We start from the raw sequence: 14,874 nt of genomic DNA, 5'->3' as shown, positions 1-14,874 counted from the left end.
GTGACACCGTCCTGTTGTCTTGTGGTAGAACATCGTTATTCAAAAGCAACCTTTTTAGCATTCCTTCGGCGTACCGCAGCGCATCACCGGGCAGAACGGGATGGTGGTAGTGGCAATTGTTTGGGCGAAAGGAATTTGCTCAAGTCAATGTCTATGCTTGACAGCTTCTTCTTCTCCGAAGGCAAAGTAGGCTGTTCTCTTGAAAAACAACATGTTATACGAATTCACCTAGAAAAGTTTAGTTAATTATAATACAAAATATCAAACCATTCTGTTTATATCATTTACCTGTATATCTTTTTGAATTGACTTTCTCATAATTTCGTAGCCGGCCTTTTTTGAAACTAAATTAGTTTGGATTTTTTGTGAAATAGTGGATTTATCAAATGAAAATATTTTCATTTTCTTTTTATCACAAGGTTTGTGAAAGCCCAAAGAATTCCTCAAATATGCAGAGCGAGGAACTTTGGATATCCTGGCTGCCTCTAGTGAGTAAAACTCGACAAGTCATGGGAGTTTGTCGCGTCGTATAATCGTGTTTGAATAGGCTCAAACCCCGCGTTGTTTGCCCGCGCCGATGGCGATGGTCTCCCTACCCCGATTGTTCTGTATACTGATGGATTGACTATTGATGTGCCCATTGAATGCCACTCTCTTATTCTTCAAGTATGTGCGCTCTGATATCGGATCTGGGTGTCACATAATAAGTGATTTGTACACACGTACACCACACCACCATTGGGATTCTTTGCCCACGATACAAGAAATGTGTGCCCTTTTCTGTCAGCAAAATGTCACAAGTTACTTGATATGACCTAATCTGTCCGCGCGAGGGGTTCGGTCGATCTACATCAAAACGTGTCGGATAGTGTTTGGGGGTTTGGAATAAATTTTCATAAATCTAGGCCAAGAATGTGGAAAAGTGTTTCTGGTGTCTTCGAAATGTATCGACAAAAGTTGTTAGTTAAGCCCTTGAAGATTGTTACGACCGAAACTTCTTTTGAGACGCAGTATGGAAATAATAAATAATGATGCCTTCATTATAGGTGTCACAATTCGCTACAAAAAGCGAGGCGGGTGGTTTAGGTCATCTGGATCATTTCAATTTCTTTTTGGTTGAGCAAAGTGCTGCTTTCAGCGACAATCAAACCAATTTCACATTTATAAAACTTGACAATAGCTCGCCGGAACTGTAAGGCAGATGGTCAAATTATTGACTTATTCACGAGTTCTTCAAAAAGAGTCCTTCCAATAGTATCGCTACCTGGTAGGCACGCCGGCGGATAGCTAAGTTATGTTCACTTGATTCCCGGATATCTTAAAAAATCCAAAATTGAAATCTAATCCAGCAAAACCAAAACAGCTCATCCCACCCTACCCAAGAATCCTTCAATTCCGACGAACTTGAACAGTCCAGTTTAGGGCGCCGTAAATCATTCATTCAAGATTTCGCGCTAAATCATCTGCTCCATTTCTCGGATTAGTTTTCAAAAAGCCGTAAGAGCCATTGGTAAACAAAACCCTTTTTGCATCGGTATTCGACCTACTTACGAAAAACCAATATCAAAAATGCTCTAAATTGTTCATCTACACGTCCTTCAAGTGCCCCATACTTAAAATAAATTAAATTTTGTTTCATTTTCGAGTAAAACGAAAATTAGTGTCAGAGGTCACGGTGGCTCTTACGGCTTTTTGAAAACTCACCCGAGATTTGCTGGCTAGCTCACTGAATTTACTTTCATTCTTCGCCCACCATTGAGCGCACTAGAGTGGTGGTTAGCAAAAGATGACGTACACCTCTCTCAATTGCTTTAAATTCTGTAAAGTGTTTATCTTTTGTACGCTCGCTCACTCTCTCTCTCTCTCTATCTCGATTAGATGTGATAGAGCGACGGCGTCACAATTTCTGCCATCTCGGTACGGCTTCTGAACCACCGCCGCCGCCGCGCAATTGGATTTATTTCAATGCATTGTTAGCGTATAAATGTAACTGCTCTCTGGTAGAGAAAATTGATGATTAATCGCAACGTTTAAGCGTGTGACGAAGTTTCAGCATTGAATCACGTGCCTGTCAACTTTCAAACCGCGTTTGGTACACCCAAGTGAGGGAGGTGGAATTTTGGGAATGGAAACAACGGCGTCTATGCGAAGTGTGAAATATGATCTGCGGTTAATGCAATGTGGTAGGTCTGGCCGCTTTAATGATTGTAATAAAGCTTGAGGATACTCACAATCATAATATTGACAAGAACGCACTTGAAGGATAGTTAAAAAAAATCAACTTTCTTCACGACATAAACCGGAGCTTTTTAAAGACAGAACTACCGTCAATCAGTGCTACAATATGGTAGTCCCATTGGATGTCAAAAATCTGTCGTTTGGGTGTTGCCGTCCGTCGATAACTTTTGCTACTTCTTCTCAAGAAATGGAAATTTACATTCCGTTTTTTGTGTGTTTATACATAATATCCAAACAATCTCGTCCATATTTTACGACCAAACTTTTACGACGAGCTACAACGATTATGACCTTGCAAGTTTTAGGGTTGGCTTGTGCTCCCGAAAAAGATTGTTGCGTTCTTTTGCTACTTTTCGGTCCCTATTTTTTTTCGTCGGCTAGAGAAAAAGAAGGTGAAAATCAGAAGTACGGGAAGGATTCTAGAAGGACTCCTCGTTAGTATACCGCCCAAATGGCATGAAACTGTGTCAACTGGGTAATAAAACGTGCAGAAATTGAGCAACTTTCCCGGTTTTCACACGCGTGTATTTGCGCCTCTCTGTCTCTCTGTGGGATGTTCATTGTTTGTTTGCGGAACTAGACGACGAAGACCACGGCAGCTGGGTTTCACTGGAGTGTAAAGTGTACCGGGAATTTGCATGTTCTCCCGAAGTACACACACACATATGCTAGAATAGTTCTTTTGCTGAGTTTTACTGAAGAGATTGCAAGAACTTGAAATCTGTACATTTCACTACAATTTGCTTCTCTTTAAGAGCAGGTGCTACAAATGAAACATTTTATCTGCAGCCTTTTTGCTACCATTAGTTCCACTGTAATAAGTTTGAAGCAAACAATTCATGCTTCAAATGCTAATTTTCCGCATTAGAAAGCTAGGCAAATTGCAGGTTATCTCACACTAATTGAAATTCTGCCCTTTACTTTGCGCGAGTCTTTCGACTGGGGATGGAAAGTCGGAAAGTCACCGCGGCCTTGCCTGGTAGCAGGTGCCGGCCAGACGTGGGAGCATTTTCTGCTGGATTTGGAAGTGAACGAAAATAAACCATTTGACAGCCGTTGAGATGAGCTCACACGAGCGAGAGGGTAAATATTATTTCACCGGTGTTTTTTTTTTCGTGTTGGCTGAGCTTTTTTGTGTGTGATAATTGGCGAAAATAAGCAAGTCAATCGATGGATGGGAAGTGTCTCGATGGTTGTCAAGCGAGGTGACGTGATTTGGGTTGATGTCATTTCTTTCTGAGATTTGCAACATTTCATTCATAACTCCTGAAATGAAGATCAATGGGTCAACATTCATGAAAATGAAACAGATGTATTCAATCGTCGCATACAAAGATTTTTTAAAAAGCTGTCTGTAAACAAGACTTTAGTGAAAATACAGAGAAATCAGATTGGATTTGGCTTTTTTAAACAACATAGACAACATACATTAGAAAATAAAATAATTAGAGTAATTTCAATGGAGAATTGCTTGCTCACTTTTATTAGAGCCATTGCTTTGGAACAGTCAAAAACACTTTATGAAAGCTGTAATTAATGATCAAAGTGCTGATAGGCCGATAATAGAAATAGGCTGAAAAAGGGTATATTTCCCCTAATTTTCTGAATACTCTAACGTAGTGAAAATCTGTACAAAATTTTGAGTCGTTTGATACCCATATTATATTTTTACAAATTTCAGAAAAAAAATGATATTTTGTTAAAATTTTAATATTTTAAAATAAGATAATCCTATATGGTCAAAATACATGCACAGTTTGACGTAGTGCGTCCATCCCGGGAATTCACAGGACAAAAATCCCGGGATTTTTCCAAAACCGGGAATTCCCGAATCCCGGGATTTTTCATATTTTGTCCCGGGAATTCCCGAAATTGAAAACATATCAAATTTTGGTCTACAAATTCCGATTTCGTTGTGAAAATTAGTAATCAATAAGCATTTTAAAGCATTAAAATTTGTATTCGGCATATAACAGCATTGATTTGGAAGGGAAAATTGTTCAATTTTTTGTTTACAGATCCGCAAAATGCTTTGCGCCTTAGATATTTTCTACTTAATTACTTATTATTATATTCACGTATATTTATGACCTTAAACATGGAAAAAAAGCAAAATATTTTAAAAATTATTTAGCTTTTCATCATAAACAGGCATCGGGAGCAAATCAGGACAAAAGTAACAAATTAAGACAGCTGTTTAAGCTAATTTGTGTTTGAATAATTTTCTGATTGTTTTGATTGATTTCGATTACAACAGAAATAGATCAAAACAATTAGTACACCGATTTCTAAATTTATTGCTCTAAAATCTCCTGTACATATTCAGACTGCAGTCCCGATTATCCCCAGTTGGTAGTTGGTTGGTAGTGATTTAAAAATAATTTTTAAAATATGTTTTTAAATATACTTTCAATTAAATTGCATAAGCTTTTGTATTATGTAAATGTTATATTATATAAATAAAAAAAATAAAAGAAATATATTCAAAATTCTGGTTCAATTAAATTCCAAAGCACATCAAAGAACACATTTTTTTTAATGTGTTTTAAACTATCTAAAAACTGCTGTCCTTGTTCAGATTGAAGTGTAGCTTATCACCATTAAAAGTTTTGAGCTAATTCTATGATTTAAGCTAGAAAAACGTAACAAATATAATGAAAACATAGATTTTATGACTGCTGCAATAATTTTCCGGGATCCCGGGAATTCCCGGGAATCAAAAAATTTTTTCCCGTTTCCGGGGACATTCAAAACCCGGGAAAATTGGGCGCCCTAGTTTCACGGCATTTTATATCCATATTGAAAATTATAAAATTTCAGTATTTTCAAAAAATAAGATTTTATGTAAAAAATAAAGCTCTCATATAGTGCAATTATGTACAAGATTTTGGGTTGCATGACATTGAAAATTTGTGTATTTTCAAATAACGTATCTTATTTATATTTTAGTACATTACATAAGAATCTTTCAAAATCTGAAACCAGTAAAAATCTTGTTGAAATGTCTCGGCGTTTTATACTCATATATCAAATGATGAAAATTTAAATATATTTTCAAAACTACTGAATTTTGTGGTAATTTAAGTATTTTACATTGAAAACTCTAATATAATGCAAATCTACACCAAATTTTGTGTCGTTTGACAACCTGAATTTTTATGAAAATATGAGTATTTAAAAAAATCGATTCGATCCCCGAAGGTCCCGGTGGCATTTTTCGAGACGAGATTTGTCTGACCACGCCTTCCGTCGGACGGGGAAGTAAATGTTGGCCTCGGTCTAACCTAGAGGGTTATGTCGTTAGCTCAGTACAGGTGTAGGAGTCGTCTTCCTGGGTCCTGCCTCGGTGGAGTCGCTTGTAGGCATTTGGACTAATAATCCAAAGGTCGTCAGTTCGAATCCCGGAGTGGATGGAAGCTAAGGTGTAAAAAGAGGTTTGCAATTGCCACAACAATTGTGAAACGGACACTTAGTTTCGAGTAGGAATCTCGCAAACGAGAACACCAAGGCATTGCTGTAGAGCGAATAATTTGATTTGATTTTTTTTTATTTCAAATTCCCTGTGAAAAGAATATTTCATTGCGAATTATGAAATTTTTAGTATTTCGGAAAAAAATGTATTTTGTGAAAATTTGAGTATTTTACACATAAAACTCTTATGTAATGCAATTTCGCGGCGTTTGAAATTTGACTTTTTACAAAAAAAAAAAATGAATATTTATTTAATAACAAGCCTTACCCGACAAACTTCGTTCTGCCTTTTTTTGTTTGTTGACGTTTTTTTGCTGTTTTGCTAATTCAGCCTCCAGTGATCAAAATTTGATTTTACGTAACTTTCTCCATACAATTGGCCGATGCTCCGGAATCGGTCCAAGATTGGCCAAAGTGGGAATTCTTTAGCATATAAACCTTCCTTGAGCTAATACGAACCCAACGCAACAAAGAGCACCTCGATCCGACGCTCCGTATTGAACTGATTCGCGTTCGAACAAAACCGTCGAAATTATATATATATATATATATAGATGACTATCATTCACTCTATCTTATGTTTTACTTTTAATCGAAACAAAATAAGTTTATATATTTTGATAGAATTTTAAAATTCATCTCAAAATTGTAAAAATCCTTATCGCGCTCATCCCACCTACGCAAAATTTGCATGTGACTCTTCCTTATGTAAACCACTCGCAATCTTCGCCATCGATGAATAATCACACCCCAGTGCAGTCTGGTCTCTCGTATTCCGTGTATTCCTCTCCAACAACGCACGCCGAGATAAGAAAGCAACGTCGTCGACAGTGGGAAAAGACAAAAAAAAACACAAACCATATCGTCCGGCGGGGACTCTTGCCAACACAGGAAACCCGGACTGACTGTTCTCTTATCAGTGCGGTGCATGTACGACAATCTGCGACGACGACGACGACGACGACGACCAGCAAGTATATATGTTATATCTTGAACAACGACGATGGCACCACATGCGACAAACGGCATATCGTAAAACAGCAAAAACGTGTGGTGTGTTTGCCATTTGGGGCGACACCCTGGTCGTTCGAGCGAACACATGTTTTACACACCCTGCGGCCCAATCTACAGGAATCATCACCAAAAAGGACAAGATTCTAGAGCCTGGACTGAACTAGTCATAGGAGAAGAAGAAGAAGAAGACGTGCGATAACATCTTTCTCTCTTCATCTGTGGCTTTAGTTTTACATTTGGACAAACGCACCTCGAAATTGTTTCGAAAATCGATCTGATCGGAATATTCCGATCTACGAGCGACAACGATTGTTGTTTCTTTGGCTCTTGTTGATTTCAATTCGAGTCAAACAGGAAATGTAGCTTTTTCCGTTCTTCTGCAGTTCAAAATTGGATTTCTATACATAAATACATTTCGTTATTGCAGTTGAACATGCAAACGCTTACTCTGGCTGTCGTGAGATGTAAACACGAACGATTGACTGAGCCACCACAACAGGATCAAATGGATTCGTTGTTCCGACGTGGTGTTTGCTTTGAATTTCTGTGTTTTTTTCTTATGGTTGAGTTTTTGCACCAACCGAAACTGGTTTGAATAAATTTTAAGGCAAAGATTTGACTTAATGAAGATAAAAGAAAGAATTTTGGAAGAAGGTGATAGCACAAAAAGAAGATTTTTCTCAGTATTTAAAAATCTTGGTTCTCTTATACAAATCAGAGCTATAACGTTCTATTTTAATTATTCACAAAATTCATAAAAACAATGACAATAAACAAACCTTGAAGTAACTGGATCTCAAACATGTATTTTTAATAGATCAACGCCGTAGGTAGTTTAAAAGCTCAAGCGTTTTTAAAATAAACAATTAAAAATATCATAAATTTCTTAACCCTTACAGTCTTTTGATGCGAGATACCAAAAAAAAAACCTTAAAAATGCTGTATCTTTGGCCTCGTTTTGACCAAATAAGTTCGTTCACCCCTCAAAAGAACCGGAAAAATCTCTTTTTTCAGAATCTACAAAGAAATCCGGAATCGGTCACTTGGCCACGGAGATATTCAGGAACCTAGTGGGGTAGGTTTTTGTCCGGGTATGCAACCCAGTCTACAAATCATGATTATTATCATAAATTCTTCAGAAAAAACCATCCAAATTTGCTCCAAGACCTGTTCTGGACATATTAGGCATATTCCTTTGATCCCGGACCTTGCGGAATCGACTACACAGGAACGGATGTTACTGATTTTGGCTCAGAAATTAGAATTTGACATCCTTCAGTATGATCTGGTGCCATTTGGCCAGCCTGCCATCAACCCAGACTATCCGTAAAATGGTTCCGATGGACCATTTTCGGTAATTTCACAAGTGTACTTTCCGATATGTAAAACAACACTGATTTTTGCTCAGGAACTCAAATTTGACATCCTCACCAACCCGGAATATCCGTAACATATGATACATATGATTGAATTAACATAAAGACAAAAGATTACAGTTAGTGTTAAAAAGATTCCTGACGATTTGCAATAAAAAATAAATAAGTATAAAATAAAGAAGAAAAACAAAAACAAATAAAAGGCAAAATAACCCATAAAATTAAAAAGAAATAGTTCGGCAATTTTGGAATAAGAATTTCTTTAAATATGTACAATACAGTCCAGACTCGATTATCCAAAGCCTCGATTATCCGAAGTTTCAATTATCTGCAGGTTTGTATGGGACTTTTTTTTCCTAGTTTTTAGCCATTTTGGCCACCATCTTGGATTTAAAAAATCTAAAGCACTTTATAGTAGTTTAGGAGTCATTTAATTTATTATTTATTATTTATTTAATCTTCTTCTAGTTGGTGGGGACTAGAGTCCAGACTAGATTATCCGAAGGTCTCGGAAAAAATTCACTCCGGATAGTCGACTCTTGAGATATAACAATCACGATTTTTTATTGTCGAGTTCAAAAATCACTTAAATTTAATTCTGTCGATTGGCGCGTATTCAGAGAGCCCAAATCTATCATACATCTATGTAATTGAAGCATTTACCAACTTCAAAATTGTCGATTTGTGTTATCAACTGTATCAAGATTTTATAATTCGTTTCCAATTTTCCTGAAGCAATTTTATTTTGGAGGTTATTTGAGCAACAATAAACAATTTCTCCCAAACGAAAGACAAATGGCCGAGCATTGTTTTCACTTCATCAGTTGTACGAGTTTTTTTTTTTCATTCCTCTTCCCGCGACCTGCATAATAAACAACCAAATTGTGTGCGTGAAGATTATTATTTTAAGAGGCAATTCCAAACTTTTCCAACCGGCTGCGAGTGAACAAAGAAGATTAATTGATCATACATATCTGTAAATAGATGCAGCTACTGGTTGGTTTAACCTCCTCTTCCTCTGCCTCTATCTCTGGAAGGTTTGTTGACGTTTCAATCGTCCTGGTCCGGTGGGGCTTAAAATAAACCAAAACCATCAGACACGCAGCAATATGCATATTCAAGAAGCTGCTGCTCGATAACGTCTCTTGCATACTAATATCAATGTTTCGTGTAATGAAGGAAGTTTGTTTACCCTTTTGAACATCATTGTATAAGAGATATATTCACTCTAAATTCCTCCACTTTGATTCACTTTTGCGAGAGATTGCACCATCAAAATCGTTTTATGCAAATAACAAACTCCCACAAACTGCTGCTGCTTCTTAAAAAAATGTGTATAAAAACAAAGTATCACACCCAAACGTTGAAACAACCTTCCCCGACGCGTCCGCTAACAAGTGGAAAATAAAGCAATTTTCGCATTAGATATCGCACGAGTTAGTTTTTACGAGTTAAATGGACGGGGCTTGTTTGTTTGGACGTCTTCATCATCATCATCCTCAGATCAGATGGCCTGTCTCAGCTCACGACTGCGATGTCACAGAAAAGCGAATTTCGAGACACCAGCAGGCAAAAAAGAGAATGTTTTCGTTCTCCAGAGCACTCTGGCTGGCCAGGCAGATGAGGGAAGCAGGGATGGGACGTGCGGTGATGACGTGATGTGATGATTTTTGTATAAACAACGACCGACTGTTAAATTGAGAAATGCGGTATGCCGATTTCGGAACAGCAAAAATAATATGGGAGAGTTGTCCACATTTCGACTTAATTAACCAAAATCTTAAAAAAATCATAAAGACAAGAACACAAAATTTACAAAACACGATATATTGAGATGGGATTGCATAAACCTTCGAATAATTGGATGAAGAGAGCACCCAAAGTTGGATCTAGGATTTTGAAGAATATTGTTATTAATATTAACGAAATTGCGTTAATTTCTACCGAAATTAAACAAATTCTGGTATTTTATTTTGAGATAATATTCTGCCAACTCTTTTCTACATTCTGATTTAATCTAAAAAGCCTATAAATGCCAAAGTTTAATCGGGCAAGAGGAAGTATGGCTACTTAGTAGTTTTTCAGCGAAATTTTCCAATTTAAGCATTTGAGCAATTCTCTCAGATTTCGGTCATTCGATTTTTTTTGTTGTATTTTTTAATACGACTGAAACTTTTTTGGTGCCTTCGGTATGCCCAAAGAAGCCATTTTGCATCATAATTTTGTCCATATAATTTTCCATACAAATTTGGCAGCTGGCCATACAAAAATGATGTATGAAAATTCAAAAATCTGTATCTTTTGAAGGATTTTTTTGATCGATTTGGTGTCTTCGGCAAAGTTGTAGGTATGGATATGGACTACACTGAAAAAAAATTATGCATGGTAAAAAAAAATTTGGTGATTTTTTATTTAACTTTTTGTCACTAAAACTTGATTTGCAAAAAAAAAAAACACTATTTTTATTTTTTTTTATTTTTTTAAATGTTTTAGAGGACATCAAATGCCAACTTTTTAGAAATTTCCAGGTTCTGCAAAAAATCTTTGAGCAAGTTATGAATTTTTGAATCCATACTGATTTTTTTCAAAAAATCGAAAAATTGGTCACAAAAATTTTTCAACTTCATTTTTCGATGTAAAATTGAATTTGCAATCAAAAAGTACTTTAGTAAAATTTTGATAAAGTGCAACATTCAAACATTACGCCCTTTTAAAATGTTAGTCTTGGTTTAAAAATTATGAAAATATTTGTTTCGAAAAGATCGGAAAATTTCACGAATGTTTCATATTTTAACATTGAAAATCGGACCATTAGTTGCTGAGATACCGACAATAGAAAATGGTGGGTTGTTTGGGTGAGAGTAAGAAAACATCAATTTTCCTGTTTTTAAACCTTTGCATGGCAATATCTCAGCAACTAAGAGTCGTATCAACAAAGTTCAAAAGTGCAAAATATAGAGAATTTTCTCAGCTTTTCAAAAATATTTTTTTCAAGAGTGGGCAACAGGCGCACTAATTTTAAAAAATGAAAAACTGCGACTTTTTGTCAAAAAAGTCACCTAAAAATGGATTTAACTTGAAAACGGTGCACTCTATCAAAATTTCACTAAAGTACTTTTTGATTGCAAATTCTTCAATGTTTCTTTACGATCAGACGTTTTTTCATTTTGCTCAGAAACCCATTTATTTTTGAATTAATTTATGTACATGAAAATGTACACCGTATACACAATTCTGACAAATTTGATTAAAAAATTTCATTTTCAATTCTCAGAAAAAAATGTATGCTGCAATTTGTTGGAAATTCAATGATTTTTTATATTAATTAAAACAAAGACATAATAAGTTTAATAATTATTTCATTATGGCACGGTTTTTCAAAAGACCTGAGTTTCAAAAAGAATCGCGGCTCATTTTTTGTGAGCCATGGTTCGTTCGCTCTTTTTAGCGAATCGGCTCTTTGAGCGGCTCACTCATTTTTTGCCCACCTCTAGGATAGACCAAATTGGCCAAAATTTGAGGTGAAGACTCACAAAATATAACACGAAACCCGATTTTGAAATTTTGATTTTTTAAAAACAATACTAAGATAAAATACTAAAGATTTTGACAAAGAACTTTTTTATGAAAAACAAGAAAAAAATTAATGAAATAAGGCCGTTGCTAATATTTTTCAAAATTTATGAAAAATTAGTCCAAAAAATCAATGCTAAATAAAAAAAATGCATTTTGTCAATATTTCATAACCGCCATATTGGTCGTCATCTTTGGTTTATAAATTTTAAATCATTTTTGAGTAGTTTAGGGGTCATTCTTAAGCTCAAAAATCAAAACTAAGACAACGAAAAACATTTTTTTTTGTGATTCGATTATCCGAAGTTTCAATTATTCGAAGTTAAATTTTTGCCAAGGCCTAAACTACTTTTATACTCTAAACTGTTTACCCTAAACTACTGAGCATTGTTATAAACTTGATAACTTGAAGTGTAACCAACTTAAAAATCTTTAATTTTCAAAATAACTTGTTGTTGATTACATGCCTATCTATTAGAGAACAGGGTTCGTCTTTTATAAAGACGGATTGAACTGTCCGGACATTTACAAAAAAGTGTCCGCGTAATCTTAAAATATCCGTACAATAGACGATACTTTCTGACCCTTCTGAATGAAAATAGATTTAAATTATGGATGATTTCCTTTTGTTTGACCTGATTTGAAATTTATCCGGATAGCAAAAACCGCATCCCTACTGTCCATACAATTTGTTTTGCTTCAAAAAAGCAGTTATCCAACGCCCCAAATCCCACCGTACACCGCTCTCCCCTTCCACCACCAAAATCCACGAGTGTCAGCCTGTGCGCGCAAAATATGTAAGTTAAGCGAAATTGATAATCTTTATCGGCCTTTTGCGCCATGTGAGTGCACATGACTCACCACACCACCTCGTTCGCAGCTTGTTCTCGCAAATTCGTGTGTGCTCTGTGCTGTGGCGGCGGCTGAGTAATTTTAGCACGGGGCCTGGGAGCCACAAATATTTTCGCACTTTCTACGCGGCTGTTGTTTAGAGCACTCTCTCTCTCTCGACGGGGCGGTTCAAGGGAACCGCTTAACTCAATTGGACCCAACGACATCACTGACTTTGACTGCACCACTGGCAATTGAAACAAATCTTCTTCAAGGGTTCTTCCGTTGTTGCTGTAGTGTTGTGCACCGACCAAAACAGATCAATATTTTATGAGGATTTTGTATTTTGTTTTATTTTATGACACACACACAATTCGTCCCCAAACACACAAAGAATCGAATGCGGAATTGAACTGTGACAAAGTCGTCGACGATGACGACGACAAATTGATGATTCTGCTCTGCTGCTGTGCTGCACACAATACATCCGTTGATTAAAACTGCGCACTGGCACTAGTATGTACAACTACTATTCTCGAGGTAGCACTTCATCTTCATCATCATCACCTCCTAGAAGCTAGAAGCTGGCTCCTTCGCTCCGATAAGCATCTCCATCAGCCGATGAATCCGTGTGAAATGTGTATTTCCATTTCCTCAATTCATCATGCCTCACAAAAACAACAACAAAAAACAGGCTCTTCTCTCTTCTTCCTTGACTTTTTTTTCAATCACAAACAAGTAGTGGGCACGTGGGCGTATGACGACGAATTCCAAGTTTGGATAATCCACCCAAAAAAAACACTCCAAGAAATCCACTCCAAAGGCACAAACCGGCTAAGGAAGCACACCAGTTCTTTGACGCAAGACACCGTCGTCGGACAGGTGATCCTCGAACAACTACACGAAAAACAGCGAAAGAAAACCCCACGAGAAGTGCTCGAATCACGTTCTACTGCGACGCGCGCGCGAACAGCTTGTGCGACCTTCTAACTCGCGAATTATGAAAAAACTGAGCTTGTACTACCCTCTGGCTGGCTGACTGGGTTTGGTGACGACAATAACACCAGGAAAGCCGCTCCCCGACCAATACACACTGTGTTTCCTCTCTCTCTCCGAACACGACGTTCCGGCATGTGTAGAAGAGTATAGAGGAGGAAGAACACCACCAGCACCAGCCAATATCTGAGAGCAGGCAAAAGAAACCGTATATTTAAAAAAGCACGAGAGGGAGAGAAGAAACCAAAACACATTGAACTTGGCGTGATCAAATACGGACTAAGAAACTCGGAAAATACCACCCTAATGCAGCGTGAACACGCGATGGTGACGAAGTGTATCAGGGAGGACAAGAGAAGTGAGAGAACCGAGCGCTCTTGCACCACCACCGTTTCTTGTAGATATCACTAATATCGCAGACACACCAGCTGAGGTGGGATTAGGGTGGGGTTTAGACAGAAATTATATTATTTTCAAAAAGATTAGATAATTTCCTATAAATTCGACTAATAAACATTAAAGATGAGTTGTCTCATTCCTGAGATCAAGATACTGAAAAATTTAAGTTTTATTGAAAGTCACCGAAACAGCTGATATGTTACGTTTCAAGGGTTTTTCGGTAATTCACAAAAAAAACATGGAAAAATATAATATTACAAAAAAAAAGTTTACGGAATTCCTATATTTAAGACTTTATCAATAACAACAAGAAAAATATGGTTTTAAAATCTGTATTGGGCGTATTCCCGAAAAAGACACGCGGCATACCAGCCTCGAAACGACGCGCCGCACTTTCAGCAAATGCGGGCTGTCAAATCCCATACTGTGCGTTTTGTTTTTGTTGATCTTCTTCTTCGAATTGCATGGCATTGTTGCCGGGAATGTTTTTTTTTGCACCAAAAGTGCAGAAAATCGCTGGCAACAGTGTCTGCGGCACATTCTGAAATGCCGCGCGGCGTATACCTTCGAGAGAAACGGACAATAACAAGTTGCAAAAATAAAGTATATTTCATACCGAGTTGGATAATAATAACGAGTGCTGAAAAAAACGAATTTTGAAACGAATTGCATGCAACATATTTGCAATTCCGAAAAACACTTTTGAATAGGATTTTTCCAGTGAAACAGTTGTTTTTTCGCTTACGTTTGGCGTCCAAACGGCTAACTCATTACCCTTAACAGTGTCGAAAAGAAATACTCAAATGAGTGCTTTAAAAAAGATATTACGTAAATATATTTTCATGAAAAAAACTGGCTTCAAACTAAATGCTGTGAATTTAACATTGTTTCAAACATGAACGTTTCTCTAAATAGTGTTATCAGAAATAGTCAAACTTCAAACATATTTTTTTTGTGAACTTTTTATTCTTTCTAA

The 14,874-nt window shown here is 36.7% G+C and overlaps 1 protein-coding gene across 3 annotated transcripts in view; it reads right to left on the bottom strand.

Moving 5' to 3' along the window:
• Nucleotides 1-13,520, bottom strand: part of LOC6032494 (cytohesin-1) — a 62,358-nt gene extending 48,838 nt beyond the window's left edge. Inside the window, exon 1 of one of the 3 annotated variants that reach the window (XM_038251473.1) lies at nt 13,071-13,520. The gene's annotated coding sequence lies outside the window, so the exon portion shown is untranslated. The remainder of the gene's footprint in view (nt 1-13,070) is intronic. The other 2 variants (XM_038251474.1, XM_038251475.1) reach the window with 2 other exon arrangements.
• Between the last annotated feature and the right edge of the window lie 1,354 nt (nt 13,521-14,874).

Source organism: Culex quinquefasciatus, chromosome 2 (genome assembly GCF_015732765.1).
Source record: "Culex quinquefasciatus strain JHB chromosome 2, VPISU_Cqui_1.0_pri_paternal, whole genome shotgun sequence".
NCBI classification, from domain to species: Eukaryota; Metazoa; Arthropoda; class Insecta; order Diptera; family Culicidae; genus Culex; species Culex quinquefasciatus.
The sequence above is the reverse complement of the archived record's forward strand: the minus strand, read 5'-3'. Positions and strand labels throughout refer to the sequence as shown.